Source organism: Ascaphus truei, unplaced genomic scaffold, assembly GCF_040206685.1.
Source record: "Ascaphus truei isolate aAscTru1 unplaced genomic scaffold, aAscTru1.hap1 HAP1_SCAFFOLD_242, whole genome shotgun sequence".
Taxonomy (NCBI): Eukaryota; Metazoa; Chordata; class Amphibia; order Anura; family Ascaphidae; genus Ascaphus; species Ascaphus truei.
In genome coordinates this window covers 377,942-397,205 of record NW_027455345.1, presented here as the reverse complement: position 1 = coordinate 397,205, position 19,264 = coordinate 377,942, and the positions used below count along the sequence as shown (strand labels likewise).

Here is a 19,264-nt window from a genome sequence, read left to right as displayed (position 1 = left end):
AGTACATTTGAGTGCACCTGTCATTTTCTCAGTCTCTGTGTATGCATGGAGCAAGATATAGGCTCATGGATTTAAGAATGAGAGGATATCATGAGACAGCAATCTCCACCTACGGCCATACTACCTTGAAAGCGCCCGATCCCGTCAGATCTCGGAAGCTAAGCAGGGTGAGGCTTGATTAGTACTGGGTTGGGAGACTGCCTGGGAATACCAGGTGCTGTGGGTGTTTTTATTTTTTGCTTCCCTAATGAAAATATACATGGCATTCCTTGCAGCAAATGAAAATGTTTCATTTTTTACTACTTTTTTCCCGCAGTGGCAAAGAAATATATCGTTTTTTCCTCAGAAAGTTCAACACAATGCAACCTTCCAAAATAGAATTCTGACATCAAGAATTCCGTCTATAGTACATTTGAGTGCACCTGTCATTTTCTCAGTCTCTGTGTATGCATGGAGCAAGATATAGGCTCATGGATTTAAGAATGAGAGGATATCATGAGACAGTAATCTCCACCTACGGCCATACTACCTTGAAAGCGCCCGATCCCGTCAGATCTCGGAAGCTAAGCAGGGTGAGGCTTGATTAGTACTGGGTTGGGAGACTGCCTGGGAATACCAGGTGCTGTAGGGGTTTTTATTTTTCGCTTCCCTAATGAAAATATACATGGCATTCCTCGCAGCAAATGAAAATGTTTCATTTCTTGCTACTTTTTTCCCGGAGTGGCAAAGAAATATATTGTTTTTTCCTCTGAAAGTTCAACACAATGCAACCTTCCAAAATAGAATTCTGACATCAAGAATTCCGTCTATAGTATATTTGAGTGCACCTGTCATTTTCTCAGTCTCTGATTTAATTTCTCCATTTAAGGTAATTCTTCAAGAATGTATTTTTTTAACGGTCACAATAATACACTTATGCCTCCCATGTCATTTAGAAATATATCATACAGGCCTCAGAACACTCAGCATGTTATATGGTGAGCTTGTGGCTCACAGAGTTGGGGTGTGCAGTGTTCAAGCTGATACTTGGAAGAGATAGTGAGTTCAAATCCAAACAGGAGGAGGTTGAATATAGGCACCTCTGAAATTTTTTTACTACTTTTTTCCCGCAGTGGCAAAGAAATCTATCGTTTTTTCCTCTGAAAGTTCAACACAATGCAACCTTCCAAAATAGAATTCTGACATCAAGAATTCCGTCTATAGTACATTTGAGTGCACCTGTCATTTTCTCAGTCTCTGTGTATGCATGGAGCAAGATATAGGCTCATGGATTTAAGAATGAGAGGATATCATGAGACAGCAATCTCCACCTACGGCCATACTACCTTGACAGCGCCCGATCCCGTCAGATCTCGGAAGCTAAGCAGGGTGAGGCTTGATTAGTACTGGGTTGGGAGACTGCCTGGGAATACCAGGTGCTGTAGGGGTTTTTATTTTTCGCTTCCCTAATGAAAATATACATGGCATTCCTCGCAGCAAATGAAAATGTTTCATTTCTTGCTACTTTTTTCCCGCAGTGGCAAAGAAATCTATCGTTTTTTCCTCTGAAAGTTCAACACAATGCAACCTTCCAAAATAGAATTCTGACATCAAGAATTCCGTCTATAGTACATTTGAGTGCACCTGTCATTTTCTCAGTCTCTGTGTATGCATGGAGCAAGATATAGGCTCATGGATTTAAGAATGAGAGGATATCATGAGACAGCAATCTCCACCTACGGCCATACTACCTTGACAGCGCCCGATCCCGTCAGATCTCGGAAGCTAAGCAGGGTGAGGCTTGATTAGTACTGGGTTGGGAGACTGCCTGGGAATACCAGGTGCTGTAGGGGTTTTTATTTTTCGCTTCCCTAATGAAAATATACATGGCATTCCTCGCAGCAAATGAAAATGTTTCATTTCTTGCTACTTTTTTCCCGCAGTGGCAAAGAAATATATCGTTTTTTCCTCTGAAAGTTCAACACAATGCAACCTTCCAAAATAGAATTCTGACATCAAGAATTCCGTCTATAGTACATTTGAGTGCACCTGTCATTTTCTCAGTCTCTGTGTATGCATGGAGCAAGATATAGGCTCATGGATTTAAGAATGAGAGGATATCATGAGACAGCAATCTCCACCTACGGCCATACTACCTTGACAGCGCCCGATCCCGTCAGATCTCGGAAGCTAAGCAGGGTGAGGCTTGATTAGTACTGGGTTGGGAGACTGCCTGGGAATACCAGGTGCTGTAGGGGTTTTTATTTTTCGCTTCCCTAATGAAAATATACATGGCATTCCTCGCAGCAAATGAAAATGTTTCATTTCTTGCTACTTTTTTCCCGCAGTGGCAAAGAAATATATCGTTTTTTCCTCTGAAAGTTCAACACAATGCAACCTTCCAAAATAGAATTCTGACATCAAGAATTCCGTCTATAGTACATTTGAGTGCACCTGTCATTTTCTCAGTCTCTGTGTATGCATGGAGCAAGATATAGGCTCATGGATTTAAGAATGAGAGGATATCATGAGACAGCAATCTCCACCTACGGCCATACTACCTTGAAAGCGCCCGATCCCGTCAGATCTCGGAAGCTAAGCAGGGTGAGGCTTGATTAGTACTGGGTTGGGAGACTGCCTGGGAATACCAGGTGCTGTGGGTGTTTTTATTTTTTGCTTCCCTAATGAAAATATACATGGCATTCCTTGCAGCAAATGAAAATGTTTCATTTTTTACTACTTTTTTCCCGCAGTGGCAAAGAAATATATCGTTTTTTCCTCAGAAAGTTCAACACAATGCAACCTTCCAAAATAGAATTCTGACATCAAGAATTCCGTCTATAGTACATTTGAGTGCACCTGTCATTTTCTCAGTCTCTGTGTATGCATGGAGCAAGATATAGGCTCATGGATTTAAGAATGAGAGGATATCATGAGACAGCAATCTCCACCTACGGCCATACTACCTTGAAAGCGCCCGATCCCGTCAGATCTCGGAAGCTAAGCAGGGTGAGGCTTGATTAGTACTGGGTTGGGAGACTGCCTGGGAATACCAGGTGCTGTAGGGGTTTTTATTTTTCGCTTCCCTAATGAAAATATACATGGCATTCCTCGCAGCAAATGAAAATGTTTCATTTCTTGCTACTTTTTTCCCGGAGTGGCAAAGAAATATATTGTTTTTTCCTCTGAAAGTTCAACACAATGCAACCTTCCAAAATAGAATTCTGACATCAAGAATTCCGTCTATAGTATATTTGAGTGCACCTGTCATTTTCTCAGTCTCTGATTTAATTTCTCCATTTAAGGTAATTCTTCAAGAATGTATTTTTTTAACGGTCACAATAATACACTTATGCCTCCCATGTCATTTAGAAATATATCATACAGGCCTCAGATCACTCAGCATGTTATATGGTGAGCTTGTGGCTCACAGAGTTGGGGTGTGCAGTGTTCAAGCTGATACTTGGAAGAGATAGTGAGTTCAAATCCAAACAGGAGGAGGTTGAATATCGGCACCTCTGAAATTTTTTACTACTTTTTTCCCGCAGTGGCAAAGAAATCTATCGTTTTTTCCTCTGAAAGTTCAACACAATGCAACCTTCCAAAATAGAATTCTGACATCAAGAATTCCGTCTATAGTACATTTGAGTGCACCTGTCATTTTCTCAGTCTCTGTGTATGCATGGAGCAAGATATAGGCTCATGGATTTAAGAATGAGAGGATATCATGAGACAGCAATCTCCACCTACGGCCATACTACCTTGACAGCGCCCGATCCCGTCAGATCTCGGAAGCTAAGCAGGGTGAGGCTTGATTAGTACTGGGTTGGGAGACTGCCTGGGAATACCAGGTGCTGTAGGGGTTTTTATTTTTCGCTTCCCTAATGAAAATATACATGGCATTCCTCGCAGCAAATGAAAATGTTTCATTTCTTGCTACTTTTTTCCCGCAGTGGCAAAGAAATATATCGTTTTTTCCTCTGAAAGTTCAACACAATGCAACCTTCCAAAATAGAATTCTGACATCAAGAATTCCGTCTATAGTACATTTGAGTGCACCTGTCATTTTCTCAGTCTCTGTGTATGCATGGAGCAAGATATAGGCTCATGGATTTAAGAATGAGAGGATATCATGAGACAGCAATCTCCACCTACGGCCATACTACCTTGACAGCGCCCGATCCCGTCAGATCTCGGAAGCTAAGCAGGGTGAGGCTTGATTAGTACTGGGTTGGGAGACTGCCTGGGAATACCAGGTGCTGTAGGGGTTTTTATTTTTCGCTTCCCTAATGAAAATATACATGGCATTCCTCGCAGCAAATGAAAATGTTTCATTTCTTGCTACTTTTTTCCCGCAGTGGCAAAGAAATATATCGTTTTTTCCTCTGAAAGTTCAACACAATGCAACCTTCCAAAATAGAATTCTGACATCAAGAATTCCGTCTATAGTACATTTGAGTGCACCTGTCATTTTCTCAGTCTCTGTGTATGCATGGAGCAAGATATAGGCTCATGGATTTAAGAATGAGAGGATATCATGAGACAGCAATCTCCACCTACGGCCATACTACCTTGAAAGCGCCCGATCCCGTCAGATCTCGGAAGCTAAGCAGGGTGAGGCTTGATTAGTACTGGGTTGGGAGACTGCCTGGGAATACCAGGTGCTGTGGGTGTTTTTATTTTTTGCTTCCCTAATGAAAATATACATGGCATTCCTTGCAGCAAATGAAAATGTTTCATTTTTTACTACTTTTTTCCCGCAGTGGCAAAGAAATATATCGTTTTTTCCTCAGAAAGTTCAACACAATGCAACCTTCCAAAATAGAATTCTGACATCAAGAATTCCGTCTATAGTACATTTGAGTGCACCTGTCATTTTCTCAGTCTCTGTGTATGCATGGAGCAAGATATAGGCTCATGGATTTAAGAATGAGAGGATATCATGAGACAGCAATCTCCACCTACGGCCATACTACCTTGAAAGCGCCCGATCCCGTCAGATCTCGGAAGCTAAGCAGGGTGAGGCTTGATTAGTACTGGGTTGGGAGACTGCCTGGGAATACCAGGTGCTGTAGGGGTTTTTATTTTTCGCTTCCCTAATGAAAATATACATGGCATTCCTCGCAGCAAATGAAAATGTTTCATTTCTTGCTACTTTTTTCCCGGAGTGGCAAAGAAATATATTGTTTTTTCCTCTGAAAGTTCAACACAATGCAACCTTCCAAAATAGAATTCTGACATCAAGAATTCCGTCTATAGTATATTTGAGTGCACCTGTCATTTTCTCAGTCTCTGATTTAATTTCTCCATTTAAGGTAATTCTTCAAGAATGTATTTTTTTAACGGTCACAATAATACACTTATGCCTCCCATGTCATTTAGAAATATATCATACAGGCCTCAGAACACTCAGCATGTTATATGGTGAGCTTGTGGCTCACAGAGTTGGGGTGTGCAGTGTTCAAGCTGATACTTGGAAGAGATAGTGAGTTCAAATCCAAACAGGAGGAGGTTGAATATAGGCACCTCTGAAATTTTTTTACTACTTTTTTCCCGCAGTGGCAAAGAAATCTATCGTTTTTTCCTCTGAAAGTTCAACACAATGCAACCTTCCAAAATAGAATTCTGACATCAAGAATTCCGTCTATAGTACATTTGAGTGCACCTGTCATTTTCTCAGTCTCTGTGTATGCATGGAGCAAGATATAGGCTCATGGATTTAAGAATGAGAGGATATCATGAGACAGCAACCTCCACCTACGGCCATACTACCTTGACAGCGCCCGATCCCGTCAGATCTCGGAAGCTAAGCAGGGTGAGGCTTGATTAGTACTGGGTTGGGAGACTGCCTGGGAATACCAGGTGCTGTAGGGGTTTTTATTTTTCGCTTCCCTAATGAAAATATACATGGCATTCCTCGCAGCAAATGAAAATGTTTCATTTCTTGCTACTTTTTTCCCGCAGTGGCAAAGAAATCTATCGTTTTTTCCTCTGAAAGTTCAACACAATGCAACCTTCCAAAATAGAATTCTGACATCAAGAATTCCGTCTATAGTACATTTGAGTGCACCTGTCATTTTCTCAGTCTCTGTGTATGCATGGAGCAAGATATAGGCTCATGGATTTAAGAATGAGAGGATATCATGAGACAGCAATCTCCACCTACGGCCATACTACCTTGACAGCGCCCGATCCCGTCAGATCTCGGAAGCTAAGCAGGGTGAGGCTTGATTAGTACTGGGTTGGGAGACTGCCTGGGAATACCAGGTGCTGTAGGGGTTTTTATTTTTCGCTTCCCTAATGAAAATATACATGGCATTCCTCGCAGCAAATGAAAATGTTTCATTTCTTGCTACTTTTTTCCCGCAGTGGCAAAGAAATCTATCGTTTTTTCCTCTGAAAGTTCAACACAATGCAACCTTCCAAAATAGAATTCTGACATCAAGAATTCCGTCTATAGTACATTTGAGTGCACCTGTCATTTTCTCAGTCTCTGTGTATGCATGGAGCAAGATATAGGCTCATGGATTTAAGAATGAGAGGATATCATGAGACAGCAATCTCCACCTACGGCCATACTACCTTGACAGCGCCCGATCCCGTCAGATCTCGGAAGCTAAGCAGGGTGAGGCTTGATTAGTACTGGGTTGGGAGACTGCCTGGGAATACCAGGTGCTGTAGGGGTTTTTATTTTTCGCTTCCCTAATGAAAATATACATGGCATTCCTCGCAGCAAATGAAAATGTTTCATTTCTTGCTACTTTTTTCCCGCAGTGGCAAAGAAATCTATCGTTTTTTCCTCTGAAAGTTCAACACAATGCAACCTTCCAAAATAGAATTCTGACATCAAGAATTCCGTCTATAGTACATTTGAGTGCACCTGTCATTTTCTCAGTCTCTGTGTATGCATGGAGCAAGATATAGGCTCATGGATTTAAGAATGAGAGGATATCATGAGACAGCAATCTCCACCTACGGCCATACTACCTTGACAGCGCCCGATCCCGTCAGATCTCGGAAGCTAAGCAGGGTGAGGCTTGATTAGTACTGGGTTGGGAGACTGCCTGGGAATACCAGGTGCTGTAGGGGTTTTTATTTTTCGCTTCCCTAATGAAAATATACATGGCATTCCTCGCAGCAAATGAAAATGTTTCATTTCTTGCTACTTTTTTCCCGCAGTGGCAAAGAAATATATCGTTTTTTCCTCTGAAAGTTCAACACAATGCAACCTTCCAAAATAGAATTCTGACATCAAGAATTCCGTCTATAGTACATTTGAGTGCACCTGTCATTTTCTCAGTCTCTGTGTATGCATGGAGCAAGATATAGGCTCATGGATTTAAGAATGAGAGGATATCATGAGACAGCAATCTCCACCTACGGCCATACTACCTTGACAGCGCCCGATCCCGTCAGATCTCGGAAGCTAAGCAGGGTGAGGCTTGATTAGTTCTGGGTTGGGAGACTGCCTGGGAATACCAGGTGCTGTAGGGGTTTTTATTTTTCGCTTCCCTAATGAAAATATACATGGCATTCCTCGCAGCAAATGAAAATGTTTCATTTCTTGCTACTTTTTTCCCGCAGTGGCAAAGAAATATATCGTTTTTTCCTCTGAAAGTTCAACACAATGCAACCTTCCAAAATAGAATTCTGACATCAAGAATTCCGTCTATAGTACATTTGAGTGCACCTGTCATTTTCTCAGTCTCTGTGTATGCATGGAGCAAGATATAGGCTCATGGATTTAAGAATGAGAGGATATCATGAGACAGCAATCTCCACCTACGGCCATACTACCTTGAAAGCGCCCGATCCCGTCAGATCTCGGAAGCTAAGCAGGGTGAGGCTTGATTAGTACTGGGTTGGGAGACTGCCTGGGAATACCAGGTGCTGTGGGTGTTTTTATTTTTTGCTTCCCTAATGAAAATATACATGGCATTCCTTGCAGCAAATGAAAATGTTTCATTTTTTACTACTTTTTTCCCGCAGTGGCAAAGAAATATATCGTTTTTTCCTCAGAAAGTTCAACACAATGCAACCTTCCAAAATAGAATTCTGACATCAAGAATTCCGTCTATAGTACATTTGAGTGCACCTGTCATTTTCTCAGTCTCTGTGTATGCATGGAGCAAGATATAGGCTCATGGATTTAAGAATGAGAGGATATCATGAGACAGCAATCTCCACCTACGGCCATACTACCTTGAAAGCGCCCGATCCCGTCAGATCTCGGAAGCTAAGCAGGGTGAGGCTTGATTAGTACTGGGTTGGGAGACTGCCTGGGAATACCAGGTGCTGTAGGGGTTTTTATTTTTCGCTTCCCTAATGAAAATATACATGGCATTCCTCGCAGCAAATGAAAATGTTTCATTTCTTGCTACTTTTTTCCCGGAGTGGCAAAGAAATATATTGTTTTTTCCTCTGAAAGTTCAACACAATGCAACCTTCCAAAATAGAATTCTGACATCAAGAATTCCGTCTATAGTATATTTGAGTGCACCTGTCATTTTCTCAGTCTCTGATTTAATTTCTCCATTTAAGGTAATTCTTCAAGAATGTATTTTTTTAACGGTCACAATAATACACTTATGCCTCCCATGTCATTTAGAAATATATCATACAGGCCTCAGAACACTCAGCATGTTATATGGTGAGCTTGTGGCTCACAGAGTTGGGGTGTGCAGTGTTCAAGCTGATACTTGGAAGAGATAGTGAGTTCAAATCCAAACAGGAGGAGGTTGAATATAGGCACCTCTGAAATTTTTTTACTACTTTTTTCCCGCAGTGGCAAAGAAATCTATCGTTTTTTCCTCTGAAAGTTCAACACAATGCAACCTTCCAAAATAGAATTCTGACATCAAGAATTCCGTCTATAGTACATTTGAGTGCACCTGTCATTTTCTCAGTCTCTGTGTATGCATGGAGCAAGATATAGGCTCATGGATTTAAGAATGAGAGGATATCATGAGACAGCAACCTCCACCTACGGCCATACTACCTTGACAGCGCCCGATCCCGTCAGATCTCGGAAGCTAAGCAGGGTGAGGCTTGATTAGTACTGGGTTGGGAGACTGCCTGGGAATACCAGGTGCTGTAGGGGTTTTTATTTTTCGCTTCCCTAATGAAAATATACATGGCATTCCTCGCAGCAAATGAAAATGTTTCATTTCTTGCTACTTTTTTCCCGCAGTGGCAAAGAAATCTATCGTTTTTTCCTCTGAAAGTTCAACACAATGCAACCTTCCAAAATAGAATTCTGACATCAAGAATTCCGTCTATAGTACATTTGAGTGCACCTGTCATTTTCTCAGTCTCTGTGTATGCATGGAGCAAGATATAGGCTCATGGATTTAAGAATGAGAGGATATCATGAGACAGCAATCTCCACCTACGGCCATACTACCTTGACAGCGCCCGATCCCGTCAGATCTCGGAAGCTAAGCAGGGTGAGGCTTGATTAGTACTGGGTTGGGAGACTGCCTGGGAATACCAGGTGCTGTAGGGGTTTTTATTTTTCGCTTCCCTAATGAAAATATACATGGCATTCCTCGCAGCAAATGAAAATGTTTCATTTCTTGCTACTTTTTTCCCGCAGTGGCAAAGAAATATATCGTTTTTTCCTCTGAAAGTTCAACACAATGCAACCTTCCAAAATAGAATTCTGACATCAAGAATTCCGTCTATAGTACATTTGAGTGCACCTGTCATTTTCTCAGTCTCTGTGTATGCATGGAGCAAGATATAGGCTCATGGATTTAAGAATGAGAGGATATCATGAGACAGCAATCTCCACCTACGGCCATACTACCTTGACAGCGCCCGATCCCGTCAGATCTCGGAAGCTAAGCAGGGTGAGGCTTGATTAGTACTGGGTTGGGAGACTGCCTGGGAATACCAGGTGCTGTAGGGGTTTTTATTTTTCGCTTCCCTAATGAAAATATACATGGCATTCCTCGCAGCAAATGAAAATGTTTCATTTCTTGCTACTTTTTTCCCGCAGTGGCAAAGAAATATATCGTTTTTTCCTCTGAAAGTTCAACACAATGCAACCTTCCAAAATAGAATTCTGACATCAAGAATTCCGTCTATAGTACATTTGAGTGCACCTGTCATTTTCTCAGTCTCTGTGTATGCATGGAGCAAGATATAGGCTCATGGATTTAAGAATGAGAGGATATCATGAGACAGCAATCTCCACCTACGGCCATACTACCTTGAAAGCGCCCGATCCCGTCAGATCTCGGAAGCTAAGCAATGTGAGGCTTGATTAGTACTGGGTTGGGAGACTGCCTGGGAATACCAGGTGCTGTGGGTGTTTTTATTTTTTGCTTCCCTAATGAAAATATACATGGCATTCCTTGCAGCAAATGAAAATGTTTCATTTTTTACTACTTTTTTCCCGCAGTGGCAAAGAAATCTATCGTTTTTTCCTCAGAAAGTTCAACACAATGCAACCTTCCAAAATAGAATTCTGACATCAAGAATTCCGTCTATAGTACATTTGAGTGCACCTGTCATTTTCTCAGTCTCTGTGTATGCATGGAGCAAGATATAGGCTCATGGATTTAAGAATGAGAGGATATCATGAGACAGCAATCTCCACCTACGGCCATACTACCTTGAAAGCGCCCGATCCCGTCAGATCTCGGAAGCTAAGCAGGGTGAGGCTTGATTAGTACTGGGTTGGGAGACTGCCTGGGAATACCAGGTGCTGTGGGTGTTTTTATTTTTTGCTTCCCTAATGAAAATATACATGGCATTCCTTGCAGCAAATGAAAATGTTTCATTTTTTACTACTTTTTTCCCGCAGTGGCAAAGAAATATATCGTTTTTTCCTCAGAAAGTTCAACACAATGCAACCTTCCAAAATAGAATTCTGACATCAAGAATTCCGTCTATAGTATATTTGAGTGCACCTGTCATTTTCTCAGTCTCTGATTTAATTTCTCCATTTAAGGTAATTCTTCAAGAATGTATTTTTTTAACGGTCACAATAATACACTTATGCCTCCCATGTCATTTAGAAATATATCATACAGGCCTCAGAACACTCAGCATGTTATATGGTGAGCTTGTGGCTCACAGAGTTGGGGTGTGCAGTGTTCAAGCTGATACTTGGAAGAGATAGTGAGTTCAAATCCAAACAGGAGGAGGTTGAATATAGGCACCTCTGAAATTTTTTTACTACTTTTTTCCCGCAGTGGCAAAGAAATCTATCGTTTTTTCCTCTGAAAGTTCAACACAATGCAACCTTCCAAAATAGAATTCTGACATCAAGAATTCCGTCTATAGTACATTTGAGTGCACCTGTCATTTTCTCAGTCTCTGTGTATGCATGGAGCAAGATATAGGCTCATGGATTTAAGAATGAGAGGATATCATGAGACAGCAACCTCAACCTACGGCCATACTACCTTGACAGCGCCCGATCCCGTCAGATCTCGGAAGCTAAGCAGGGTGAGGCTTGATTAGTACTGGGTTGGGAGACTGCCTGGGAATACCAGGTGCTGTAGGGGTTTTTATTTTTCGCTTCCCTAATGAAAATATACATGGCATTCCTCGCAGCAAATGAAAATGTTTCATTTCTTGCTACTTTTTTCCCGCAGTGGCAAAGAAATCTATCGTTTTTTCCTCTGAAAGTTCAACACAATGCAACCTTCCAAAATAGAATTCTGACATCAAGAATTCCGTCTATAGTACATTTGAGTGCACCTGTCATTTTCTCAGTCTCTGTGTATGCATGGAGCAAGATATAGGCTCATGGATTTAAGAATGAGAGGATATCATGAGACAGCAATCTCCACCTACGGCCATACTACCTTGACAGCGCCCGATCCCGTCAGATCTCGGAAGCTAAGCAGGGTGAGGCTTGATTAGTACTGGGTTGGGAGACTGCCTGGGAATACCAGGTGCTGTAGGGGTTTTTATTTTTCGCTTCCCTAATGAAAATATACATGGCATTCCTCGCAGCAAATGAAAATGTTTCATTTCTTGCTACTTTTTTCCCGCAGTGGCAAAGAAATATATCGTTTTTTCCTCTGAAAGTTCAACACAATGCAACCTTCCAAAATAGAATTCTGACATCAAGAATTCCGTCTATAGTACATTTGAGTGCACCTGTCATTTTCTCAGTCTCTGTGTATGCATGGAGCAAGATATAGGCTCATGGATTTAAGAATGAGAGGATATCATGAGACAGCAACCTCAACCTACGGCCATACTACCTTGACAGCGCCCGATCCCGTCAGATCTCGGAAGCTAAGCAGGGTGAGGCTTGATTAGTACTGGGTTGGGAGACTGCCTGGGAATACCAGGTGCTGTAGGGGTTTTTATTTTTCGCTTCCCTAATGAAAATATACATGGCATTCCTCGCAGCAAATGAAAATGTTTCATTTCTTGCTACTTTTTTCCCGCAGTGGCAAAGAAATCTATCGTTTTTTCCTCTGAAAGTTCAACACAATGCAACCTTCCAAAATAGAATTCTGACATCAAGAATTCCGTCTATAGTACATTTGAGTGCACCTGTCATTTTCTCAGTCTCTGTGTATGCATGGAGCAAGATATAGGCTCATGGATTTAAGAATGAGAGGATATCATGAGACAGCAATCTCCACCTACGGCCATACTACCTTGACAGCGCCCGATCCCGTCAGATCTCGGAAGCTAAGCAGGGTGAGGCTTGATTAGTACTGGGTTGGGAGACTGCCTGGGAATACCAGGTGCTGTAGGGGTTTTTATTTTTCGCTTCCCTAATGAAAATATACATGGCATTCCTCGCAGCAAATGAAAATGTTTCATTTCTTGCTACTTTTTTCCCGCAGTGGCAAAGAAATATATCGTTTTTTCCTCTGAAAGTTCAACACAATGCAACCTTCCAAAATAGAATTCTGACATCAAGAATTCCGTCTATAGTACATTTGAGTGCACCTGTCATTTTCTCAGTCTCTGTGTATGCATGGAGCAAGATATAGGCTCATGGATTTAAGAATGAGAGGATATCATGAGACAGCAATCTCCACCTACGGCCATACTACCTTGAAAGCGCCCGATCCCGTCAGATCTCGGAAGCTAAGCAGGGTGAGGCTTGATTAGTACTGGGTTGGGAGACTGCCTGGGAATACCAGGTGCTGTGGGTGTTTTTATTTTTTGCTTCCCTAATGAAAATATACATGGCATTCCTTGCAGCAAATGAAAATGTTTCATTTTTTACTACTTTTTTCCCGCAGTGGCAAAGAAATATATCGTTTTTTCCTCAGAAAGTTCAACACAATGCAACCTTCCAAAATAGAATTCTGACATCAAGAATTCCGTCTATAGTACATTTGAGTGCACCTGTCATTTTCTCAGTCTCTGTATATGCATGGAGCAAGATATAGGCTCATGGATTTAAGAATGAGAGGATATCATGAGACAGCAATCTCCACCTACGGCCATACTACCTTGACAGCGCCCGATCCCGTCAGATCTCGGAAGCTAAGCAGGGTGAGGCTTGATTAGTACTGGGTTGGGAGACTGCCTGGGAATACCAGGTGCTGTAGTGGTTTTTATTTTTCGCTTCCCTAATGAAAATATACATGGCATTCCTCGCAGCAAATGAAAATGTTTCATTTCTTGCTACTTTTTTCCCGCAGTGGCAAAGAAATCTATCGTTTTTTCCTCTGAAAGTTCAACACAATGCAACCTTCCAAAATAGAATTCTGACATCAAGAATTCCGTCTATAGTACATTTGAGTGCACCTGTCATTTTCTCAGTCTCTGTGTATGCATGGAGCAAGATATAGGCTCATGGATTTAAGAATGAGAGGATATCATGAGACAGCAATCTCCACCTACGGCCATACTACCTTGACAGCGCCCGATCCCGTCAGATCTCGGAAGCTAAGCAGGGTGAGGCTTGATTAGTACTGGGTTGGGAGACTGCCTGGGAATACCAGGTGCTGTAGGGGTTTTTATTTTTCGCTTCCCTAATGAAAATATACATGGCATTCCTCGCAGCAAATGAAAATGTTTCATTTCTTGCTACTTTTTTCCCGCAGTGGCAAAGAAATATATCGTTTTTTCCTCTGAAAGTTCAACACAATGCAACCTTCCAAAATAGAATTCTGACATCAAGAATTCCGTCTATAGTACATTTGAGTGCACCTGTCATTTTCTCAGTCTCTGTGTATGCATGGAGCAAGATATAGGCTCATGGATTTAAGAATGAGAGGATATCATGAGACAGCAATCTCCACCTACGGCCATACTACCTTGACAGCGCCCGATCCCGTCAGATCTCGGAAGCTAAGCAGGGTGAGGCTTGATTAGTACTGGGTTGGGAGACTGCCTGGGAATACCAGGTGCTGTAGGGGTTTTTATTTTTCGCTTCCCTAATGAAAATATACATGGCATTCCTCGCAGCAAATGAAAATGTTTCATTTCTTGCTACTTTTTTCCCGCAGTGGCAAAGAAATATATCGTTTTTTCCTCTGAAAGTTCAACACAATGCAACCTTCCAAAATAGAATTCTGACATCAAGAATTCCGTCTATAGTACATTTGAGTGCACCTGTCATTTTCTCAGTCTCTGTGTATGCATGGAGCAAGATATAGGCTCATGGATTTAAGAATGAGAGGATATCATGAGACAGCAATCTCCACCTACGGCCATACTACCTTGAAAGCGCCCGATCCCGTCAGATCTCGGAAGCTAAGCAATGTGAGGCTTGATTAGTACTGGGTTGGGAGACTGCCTGGGAATACCAGGTGCTGTGGGTGTTTTTATTTTTTGCTTCCCTAATGAAAATATACATGGCATTCCTTGCAGCAAATGAAAATGTTTCATTTTTTACTACTTTTTTCCCGCAGTGGCAAAGAAATCTATCGTTTTTTCCTCAGAAAGTTCAACACAATGCAACCTTCCAAAATAGAATTCTGACATCAAGAATTCCGTCTATAGTACATTTGAGTGCACCTGTCATTTTCTCAGTCTCTGTGTATGCATGGAGCAAGATATAGGCTCATGGATTTAAGAATGAGAGGATATCATGAGACAGCAATCTCCACCTACGGCCATACTACCTTGAAAGCGCCCGATCCCGTCAGATCTCGGAAGCTAAGCAGGGTGAGGCTTGATTAGTACTGGGTTGGGAGACTGCCTGGGAATACCAGGTGCTGTGGGTGTTTTTATTTTTTGCTTCCCTAATGAAAATATACATGGCATTCCTTGCAGCAAATGAAAATGTTTCATTTTTTACTACTTTTTTCCCGCAGTGGCAAAGAAATATATCGTTTTTTCCTCAGAAAGTTCAACACAATGCAACCTTCCAAAATAGAATTCTGACATCAAGAATTCCGTCTATAGTATATTTGAGTGCACCTGTCATTTTCTCAGTCTCTGATTTAATTTCTCCATTTAAGGTAATTCTTCAAGAATGTATTTTTTTAACGGTCACAATAATACACTTATGCCTCCCATGTCATTTAGAAATATATCATACAGGCCTCAGAACACTCAGCATGTTATATGGTGAGCTTGTGGCTCACAGAGTTGGGGTGTGCAGTGTTCAAGCTGATACTTGGAAGAGATAGTGAGTTCAAATCCAAACAGGAGGAGGTTGAATATAGGCACCTCTGAAATTTTTTTACTACTTTTTTCCCGCAGTGGCAAAGAAATCTATCGTTTTTTCCTCTGAAAGTTCAACACAATGCAACCTTCCAAAATAGAATTCTGACATCAAGAATTCCGTCTATAGTACATTTGAGTGCACCTGTCATTTTCTCAGTCTCTGTGTATGCATGGAGCAAGATATAGGCTCATGGATTTAAGAATGAGAGGATATCATGAGACAGCAACCTCCACCTACGGCCATACTACCTTGACAGCGCCCGATCCCGTCAGATCTCGGAAGCTAAGCAGGGTGAGGCTTGATTAGTACTGGGTTGGGAGACTGCCTGGGAATACCAGGTGCTGTAGGGGTTTTTATTTTTCGCTTCCCTAATGAAAATATACATGGCATTCCTCGCAGCAAATGAAAATGTTTCATTTCTTGCTACTTTTTTCCCGCAGTGGCAAAGAAATCTATCGTTTTTTCCTCTGAAAGTTCAACACAATGCAACCTTCCAAAATAGAATTCTGACATCAAGAATTCCGTCTATAGTACATTTGAGTGCACCTGTCATTTTCTCAGTCTCTGTGTATGCATGGAGCAAGATATAGGCTCATGGATTTAAGAATGAGAGGATATCATGAGACAGCAATCTCCACCTACGGCCATACTACCTTGAAAGCGCCCGATCCCGTCAGATCTCGGAAGCTAAGCAGGGTGAGGCTTGATTAGTACTGGGTTGGGAGACTGCCTGGGAATACCAGGTGCTGTGGGTGTTTTTATTTTTTGCTTCCCTAATGAAAATATACATGGCATTCCTCGCAGCAAATGAAAATGTTTCATTTCTTGCTACTTTTTTCCCGCAGTGGCAAAGAAATATATCGTTTTTTCCTCAGAAAGTTCAACACAATGCAACCTTCCAAAATAGAATTCTGACATCAAGAATTCCGTCTATAGTACATTTGAGTGCACCTGTCATTTTCTCAGTCTCTGTGTATGCATGGAGCAAGATATAGGCTCATGGATTTAAGAATGAGAGGATATCATGAGACAGCAATCTCCACCTACGGCCATACTACCTTGAAAGCGCCCGATCCCGTCAGATCTCGGAAGCTAAGCAGGGTGAGGCTTGATTAGTACTGGGTTGGGAGACTGCCTGGGAATACCAGGTGCTGTAGGGGTTTTTATTTTTCGCTTCCCTAATGAAAATATACATGGCATTCCTCGCAGCAAATGAAAATGTTTCATTTCTTGCTACTTTTTTCCCGCAGTGGCAAAGAAATATATCGTTTTTTCCTCAGAAAGTTCAACACAATGCAACCTTCCAAAATAGAATTCTGACATCAAGAATTCCGTCTATAGTACATTTGAGTGCACCTGTCATTTTCTCAGTCTCTGTGTATGCATGGAGCAAGATATAGGCTCATGGATTTAAGAATGAGAGGATATCATGAGACAGCAACCTCCACCTACGGCCATACTACCTTGACAGCGCCCGATCCCGTCAGATCTCGGAAGCTAAGCAGGGTGAGGCTTGATTAGTACTGGGTTGGGAGACTGCCTGGGAATACCAGGTGCTGTAGGGGTTTTTATTTTTCGCTTCCCTAATGAAAATATACATGGCATTCCTCGCAGCAAATGAAAATGTTTCATTTCTTGCTACTTTTTTCCCGCAGTGGCAAAGAAATCTATCGTTTTTTCCTCTGAAAGTTCAACACAATGCAACCTTCCAAAATAGAATTCTGACATCAAGAATTCCGTCTATAGTACATTTGAGTGCACCTGTCATTTTCTCAGTCTCTGTGTATGCATGGAGCAAGATATAGGCTCATGGATTTAAGAATGAGAGGATATCATGAGACAGCAATCTCCACCTACGGCCATACTACCTTGACAGCGCCCGATCCCGTCAGATCTCGGAAGCTAAGCAGGGTGAGGCTTGATTAGTACTGGGTTGGGAGACTGCCTGGGAATACCAGGTGCTGTAGGGGTTTTTATTTTTCGCTTCCCTAATGAAAATATACATGGCATTCCTCGCAGCAAATGAAAATGTTTCATTTCTTGCTACTTTTTTCCCGCAGTGGCAAAGAAATATATCGTTTTTTCCTCTGAAAGTTCAACACAATGCAACCTTCCAAAATAGAATTCTGACATCAAGAATTCCGTCTATAGTACATTTGAGTGCACCTGTCATTTTCTCAGTCTCTGTGTATGCATGGAGCAAGATATAGGCTCATGGATTTAAGAATGAGAGGATATCATGAGACAGCAATCTCCACCTACGGCTATACTACCTTGAAAGCGCCCGATCCCGTCAGATCTCGGAAGCTAAGCAGGGTGAGGCTTGATTAGTACTGGGTTGGGAGACTGCCTGGGAATACCAGGTGCTGTGGGTGTTTTTATTTTTTGCTTCCCTAATGAAAATATACATGGCATTCCTCGCAGCAAATGAAAATGTTTCATTTTTTACTACTTTTTTCCCGCAGTGGCAAAGAAATATATCGTTTTTTCCTCAGAAAGTTCAACACAATGCAACCTTCCAAAATAGAATTCTGACATCAAGAATTCCGTCTATAGTACATTTGAGTGCACCTGTCATTTTCTCAGTCTCTGTGTATGCATGGAGCAAGATATAGGCTCATGGATTTAAGAATGAGAGGATATCATGAGACAGCAATCTCCACCTACGGCCATACTACCTTGACAGCGCCCGATCCCGTCAGATCTCGGAAGCTAAGCAGGGTGAGGCTTGATTAGTACTGGGTTGGGAGACTGCCTGGGAATACCAGGTGCTGTAGGGGTTTTTATTTTTCGCTTCCCTAATGAAAATATACATGGCATTCCTCGCAGCAAATGAAAATGTTTCATTTCTTGCTACTTTTTTCCCGCAGTGGCAAAGAAATATATCGTTTTTTCCTCTGAAAGTTCAACACAATGCAACCTTCCAAAATAGAATTCTGACATCAAGAATTCCGTCTATAGTACATTTGAGTGCACCTGTCATTTTCTCAGTCTCTGTGTATGCATGGAGCAAGATATAGGCTCATGGATTTAAGAATGAGAGGATATCATGAGACAGCAATCTCCACCTACGGCCATACTACCTTGAAAGCGCCCGATCCCGTCAGATCTCGGAAGCTAAGCAGGGTGAGGCTTGATTAGTACTGGGTTGGGAGACTGCCTGGGAATACCAGGTGCTGTGGGTGTTTTTATTTTTTGCTTCCCTAATGAAAATATACATGGCATTCCTTGCAGCAAATGAAAATGTTTCATTTTTTACTACTTTTTTCCCGCAGTGGCAAAGAAATATATCGTTTTTTCCTCAGAAAGTTCAACACAATGCAACCTTCCAAAATAGAATTCTGACATCAAGAATTCCGTCTATAGTACATTTGAGTGCACCTGTCATTTTCTCAGTCTCTGTGTATGCATGGAGCAAGATATAGGCTCATGGATTTAAGAATGAGAGGATATCATGAGACAGCAACCTCCACCTATGGCCATACTACCTTGACAGCGCCCGATCCCGTCAGATCTCGGAAGCTAAGCAGGGTGAGGCTTGATTAGTACTGGGTTGGGAGACTGCCTGGGAATACCAGGTGCTGTAGGGGTTTTTATTTTTCGCTTCCCTAATGAAAATATACATGGCATTCCTCGCAGCAAATGAAAATGTTTCATTTCTTGCTACTTTTTTCCCGC

The 19,264-nt window shown here is 41.8% G+C and overlaps 42 non-coding genes across 42 annotated transcripts; all 42 read left to right on the top strand.

The window, feature by feature from the left end:
- Window positions 1-107: 107 nt before the first annotated feature.
- LOC142480667 (5S ribosomal RNA) lies at window positions 108-226 on the top strand. The gene has a single exon (XR_012795160.1). It is a non-coding gene; the product is annotated as a 5S ribosomal RNA (ribosomal RNA).
- Window positions 227-512: 286 nt separating this feature from the next.
- Window positions 513-631, top strand: LOC142480951 (5S ribosomal RNA). Its single transcript, XR_012795431.1, has one exon. It is a non-coding gene; the product is annotated as a 5S ribosomal RNA (ribosomal RNA).
- A 677-nt stretch (window positions 632-1,308) lies between these two features.
- On the top strand, window positions 1,309-1,427 carry LOC142479975 (5S ribosomal RNA). Its single transcript, XR_012794637.1, has one exon. It is a non-coding gene; the product is annotated as a 5S ribosomal RNA (ribosomal RNA).
- Window positions 1,428-1,713: 286 nt separating this feature from the next.
- LOC142479974 (5S ribosomal RNA) lies at window positions 1,714-1,832 on the top strand. Its single transcript, XR_012794636.1, has one exon. It is a non-coding gene; the product is annotated as a 5S ribosomal RNA (ribosomal RNA).
- Window positions 1,833-2,118: 286 nt separating this feature from the next.
- LOC142479973 (5S ribosomal RNA) lies at window positions 2,119-2,237 on the top strand. The gene has a single exon (XR_012794635.1). It is a non-coding gene; the product is annotated as a 5S ribosomal RNA (ribosomal RNA).
- A 286-nt stretch (window positions 2,238-2,523) lies between these two features.
- LOC142480666 (5S ribosomal RNA) lies at window positions 2,524-2,642 on the top strand. The gene has a single exon (XR_012795159.1). It is a non-coding gene; the product is annotated as a 5S ribosomal RNA (ribosomal RNA).
- A 286-nt stretch (window positions 2,643-2,928) lies between these two features.
- LOC142480950 (5S ribosomal RNA) lies at window positions 2,929-3,047 on the top strand. Its single transcript, XR_012795430.1, has one exon. It is a non-coding gene; the product is annotated as a 5S ribosomal RNA (ribosomal RNA).
- A 676-nt stretch (window positions 3,048-3,723) lies between these two features.
- Window positions 3,724-3,842, top strand: LOC142479972 (5S ribosomal RNA). The gene has a single exon (XR_012794634.1). It is a non-coding gene; the product is annotated as a 5S ribosomal RNA (ribosomal RNA).
- A 286-nt stretch (window positions 3,843-4,128) lies between these two features.
- Window positions 4,129-4,247, top strand: LOC142479971 (5S ribosomal RNA). Its single transcript, XR_012794633.1, has one exon. It is a non-coding gene; the product is annotated as a 5S ribosomal RNA (ribosomal RNA).
- Window positions 4,248-4,533: 286 nt separating this feature from the next.
- On the top strand, window positions 4,534-4,652 carry LOC142480665 (5S ribosomal RNA). Its single transcript, XR_012795158.1, has one exon. It is a non-coding gene; the product is annotated as a 5S ribosomal RNA (ribosomal RNA).
- Window positions 4,653-4,938: 286 nt separating this feature from the next.
- LOC142480947 (5S ribosomal RNA) lies at window positions 4,939-5,057 on the top strand. Its single transcript, XR_012795428.1, has one exon. It is a non-coding gene; the product is annotated as a 5S ribosomal RNA (ribosomal RNA).
- A 677-nt stretch (window positions 5,058-5,734) lies between these two features.
- Window positions 5,735-5,853, top strand: LOC142479970 (5S ribosomal RNA). The gene has a single exon (XR_012794632.1). It is a non-coding gene; the product is annotated as a 5S ribosomal RNA (ribosomal RNA).
- A 286-nt stretch (window positions 5,854-6,139) lies between these two features.
- LOC142479969 (5S ribosomal RNA) lies at window positions 6,140-6,258 on the top strand. The gene has a single exon (XR_012794631.1). It is a non-coding gene; the product is annotated as a 5S ribosomal RNA (ribosomal RNA).
- A 286-nt stretch (window positions 6,259-6,544) lies between these two features.
- Window positions 6,545-6,663, top strand: LOC142479968 (5S ribosomal RNA). The gene has a single exon (XR_012794630.1). It is a non-coding gene; the product is annotated as a 5S ribosomal RNA (ribosomal RNA).
- A 286-nt stretch (window positions 6,664-6,949) lies between these two features.
- On the top strand, window positions 6,950-7,068 carry LOC142479967 (5S ribosomal RNA). Its single transcript, XR_012794629.1, has one exon. It is a non-coding gene; the product is annotated as a 5S ribosomal RNA (ribosomal RNA).
- Window positions 7,069-7,354: 286 nt separating this feature from the next.
- On the top strand, window positions 7,355-7,473 carry LOC142480386 (5S ribosomal RNA). The gene has a single exon (XR_012795034.1). It is a non-coding gene; the product is annotated as a 5S ribosomal RNA (ribosomal RNA).
- A 286-nt stretch (window positions 7,474-7,759) lies between these two features.
- LOC142480664 (5S ribosomal RNA) lies at window positions 7,760-7,878 on the top strand. The gene has a single exon (XR_012795157.1). It is a non-coding gene; the product is annotated as a 5S ribosomal RNA (ribosomal RNA).
- Window positions 7,879-8,164: 286 nt separating this feature from the next.
- LOC142480946 (5S ribosomal RNA) lies at window positions 8,165-8,283 on the top strand. Its single transcript, XR_012795427.1, has one exon. It is a non-coding gene; the product is annotated as a 5S ribosomal RNA (ribosomal RNA).
- A 677-nt stretch (window positions 8,284-8,960) lies between these two features.
- On the top strand, window positions 8,961-9,079 carry LOC142479966 (5S ribosomal RNA). The gene has a single exon (XR_012794628.1). It is a non-coding gene; the product is annotated as a 5S ribosomal RNA (ribosomal RNA).
- A 286-nt stretch (window positions 9,080-9,365) lies between these two features.
- On the top strand, window positions 9,366-9,484 carry LOC142479964 (5S ribosomal RNA). The gene has a single exon (XR_012794626.1). It is a non-coding gene; the product is annotated as a 5S ribosomal RNA (ribosomal RNA).
- Window positions 9,485-9,770: 286 nt separating this feature from the next.
- On the top strand, window positions 9,771-9,889 carry LOC142479963 (5S ribosomal RNA). Its single transcript, XR_012794625.1, has one exon. It is a non-coding gene; the product is annotated as a 5S ribosomal RNA (ribosomal RNA).
- A 286-nt stretch (window positions 9,890-10,175) lies between these two features.
- Window positions 10,176-10,294, top strand: LOC142479771 (5S ribosomal RNA). Its single transcript, XR_012794440.1, has one exon. It is a non-coding gene; the product is annotated as a 5S ribosomal RNA (ribosomal RNA).
- A 286-nt stretch (window positions 10,295-10,580) lies between these two features.
- On the top strand, window positions 10,581-10,699 carry LOC142480663 (5S ribosomal RNA). Its single transcript, XR_012795156.1, has one exon. It is a non-coding gene; the product is annotated as a 5S ribosomal RNA (ribosomal RNA).
- A 677-nt stretch (window positions 10,700-11,376) lies between these two features.
- LOC142479962 (5S ribosomal RNA) lies at window positions 11,377-11,495 on the top strand. The gene has a single exon (XR_012794624.1). It is a non-coding gene; the product is annotated as a 5S ribosomal RNA (ribosomal RNA).
- A 286-nt stretch (window positions 11,496-11,781) lies between these two features.
- On the top strand, window positions 11,782-11,900 carry LOC142479961 (5S ribosomal RNA). Its single transcript, XR_012794623.1, has one exon. It is a non-coding gene; the product is annotated as a 5S ribosomal RNA (ribosomal RNA).
- A 286-nt stretch (window positions 11,901-12,186) lies between these two features.
- Window positions 12,187-12,305, top strand: LOC142479960 (5S ribosomal RNA). Its single transcript, XR_012794622.1, has one exon. It is a non-coding gene; the product is annotated as a 5S ribosomal RNA (ribosomal RNA).
- Window positions 12,306-12,591: 286 nt separating this feature from the next.
- LOC142479959 (5S ribosomal RNA) lies at window positions 12,592-12,710 on the top strand. The gene has a single exon (XR_012794621.1). It is a non-coding gene; the product is annotated as a 5S ribosomal RNA (ribosomal RNA).
- Window positions 12,711-12,996: 286 nt separating this feature from the next.
- Window positions 12,997-13,115, top strand: LOC142480662 (5S ribosomal RNA). Its single transcript, XR_012795155.1, has one exon. It is a non-coding gene; the product is annotated as a 5S ribosomal RNA (ribosomal RNA).
- Window positions 13,116-13,401: 286 nt separating this feature from the next.
- LOC142480262 (5S ribosomal RNA) lies at window positions 13,402-13,520 on the top strand. The gene has a single exon (XR_012794915.1). It is a non-coding gene; the product is annotated as a 5S ribosomal RNA (ribosomal RNA).
- Window positions 13,521-13,806: 286 nt separating this feature from the next.
- Window positions 13,807-13,925, top strand: LOC142479958 (5S ribosomal RNA). Its single transcript, XR_012794620.1, has one exon. It is a non-coding gene; the product is annotated as a 5S ribosomal RNA (ribosomal RNA).
- A 286-nt stretch (window positions 13,926-14,211) lies between these two features.
- LOC142479957 (5S ribosomal RNA) lies at window positions 14,212-14,330 on the top strand. The gene has a single exon (XR_012794619.1). It is a non-coding gene; the product is annotated as a 5S ribosomal RNA (ribosomal RNA).
- Window positions 14,331-14,616: 286 nt separating this feature from the next.
- LOC142479770 (5S ribosomal RNA) lies at window positions 14,617-14,735 on the top strand. The gene has a single exon (XR_012794439.1). It is a non-coding gene; the product is annotated as a 5S ribosomal RNA (ribosomal RNA).
- A 286-nt stretch (window positions 14,736-15,021) lies between these two features.
- On the top strand, window positions 15,022-15,140 carry LOC142480661 (5S ribosomal RNA). Its single transcript, XR_012795154.1, has one exon. It is a non-coding gene; the product is annotated as a 5S ribosomal RNA (ribosomal RNA).
- A 677-nt stretch (window positions 15,141-15,817) lies between these two features.
- On the top strand, window positions 15,818-15,936 carry LOC142479956 (5S ribosomal RNA). Its single transcript, XR_012794618.1, has one exon. It is a non-coding gene; the product is annotated as a 5S ribosomal RNA (ribosomal RNA).
- A 286-nt stretch (window positions 15,937-16,222) lies between these two features.
- LOC142480660 (5S ribosomal RNA) lies at window positions 16,223-16,341 on the top strand. The gene has a single exon (XR_012795153.1). It is a non-coding gene; the product is annotated as a 5S ribosomal RNA (ribosomal RNA).
- Window positions 16,342-16,627: 286 nt separating this feature from the next.
- LOC142480945 (5S ribosomal RNA) lies at window positions 16,628-16,746 on the top strand. Its single transcript, XR_012795426.1, has one exon. It is a non-coding gene; the product is annotated as a 5S ribosomal RNA (ribosomal RNA).
- Window positions 16,747-17,032: 286 nt separating this feature from the next.
- On the top strand, window positions 17,033-17,151 carry LOC142479955 (5S ribosomal RNA). Its single transcript, XR_012794617.1, has one exon. It is a non-coding gene; the product is annotated as a 5S ribosomal RNA (ribosomal RNA).
- A 286-nt stretch (window positions 17,152-17,437) lies between these two features.
- Window positions 17,438-17,556, top strand: LOC142479953 (5S ribosomal RNA). The gene has a single exon (XR_012794615.1). It is a non-coding gene; the product is annotated as a 5S ribosomal RNA (ribosomal RNA).
- A 286-nt stretch (window positions 17,557-17,842) lies between these two features.
- On the top strand, window positions 17,843-17,961 carry LOC142481014 (5S ribosomal RNA). Its single transcript, XR_012795493.1, has one exon. It is a non-coding gene; the product is annotated as a 5S ribosomal RNA (ribosomal RNA).
- A 286-nt stretch (window positions 17,962-18,247) lies between these two features.
- On the top strand, window positions 18,248-18,366 carry LOC142479952 (5S ribosomal RNA). The gene has a single exon (XR_012794614.1). It is a non-coding gene; the product is annotated as a 5S ribosomal RNA (ribosomal RNA).
- Window positions 18,367-18,652: 286 nt separating this feature from the next.
- Window positions 18,653-18,771, top strand: LOC142480659 (5S ribosomal RNA). The gene has a single exon (XR_012795152.1). It is a non-coding gene; the product is annotated as a 5S ribosomal RNA (ribosomal RNA).
- Window positions 18,772-19,057: 286 nt separating this feature from the next.
- LOC142480208 (5S ribosomal RNA) lies at window positions 19,058-19,176 on the top strand. The gene has a single exon (XR_012794863.1). It is a non-coding gene; the product is annotated as a 5S ribosomal RNA (ribosomal RNA).
- Window positions 19,177-19,264: the final 88 nt, after the last annotated feature.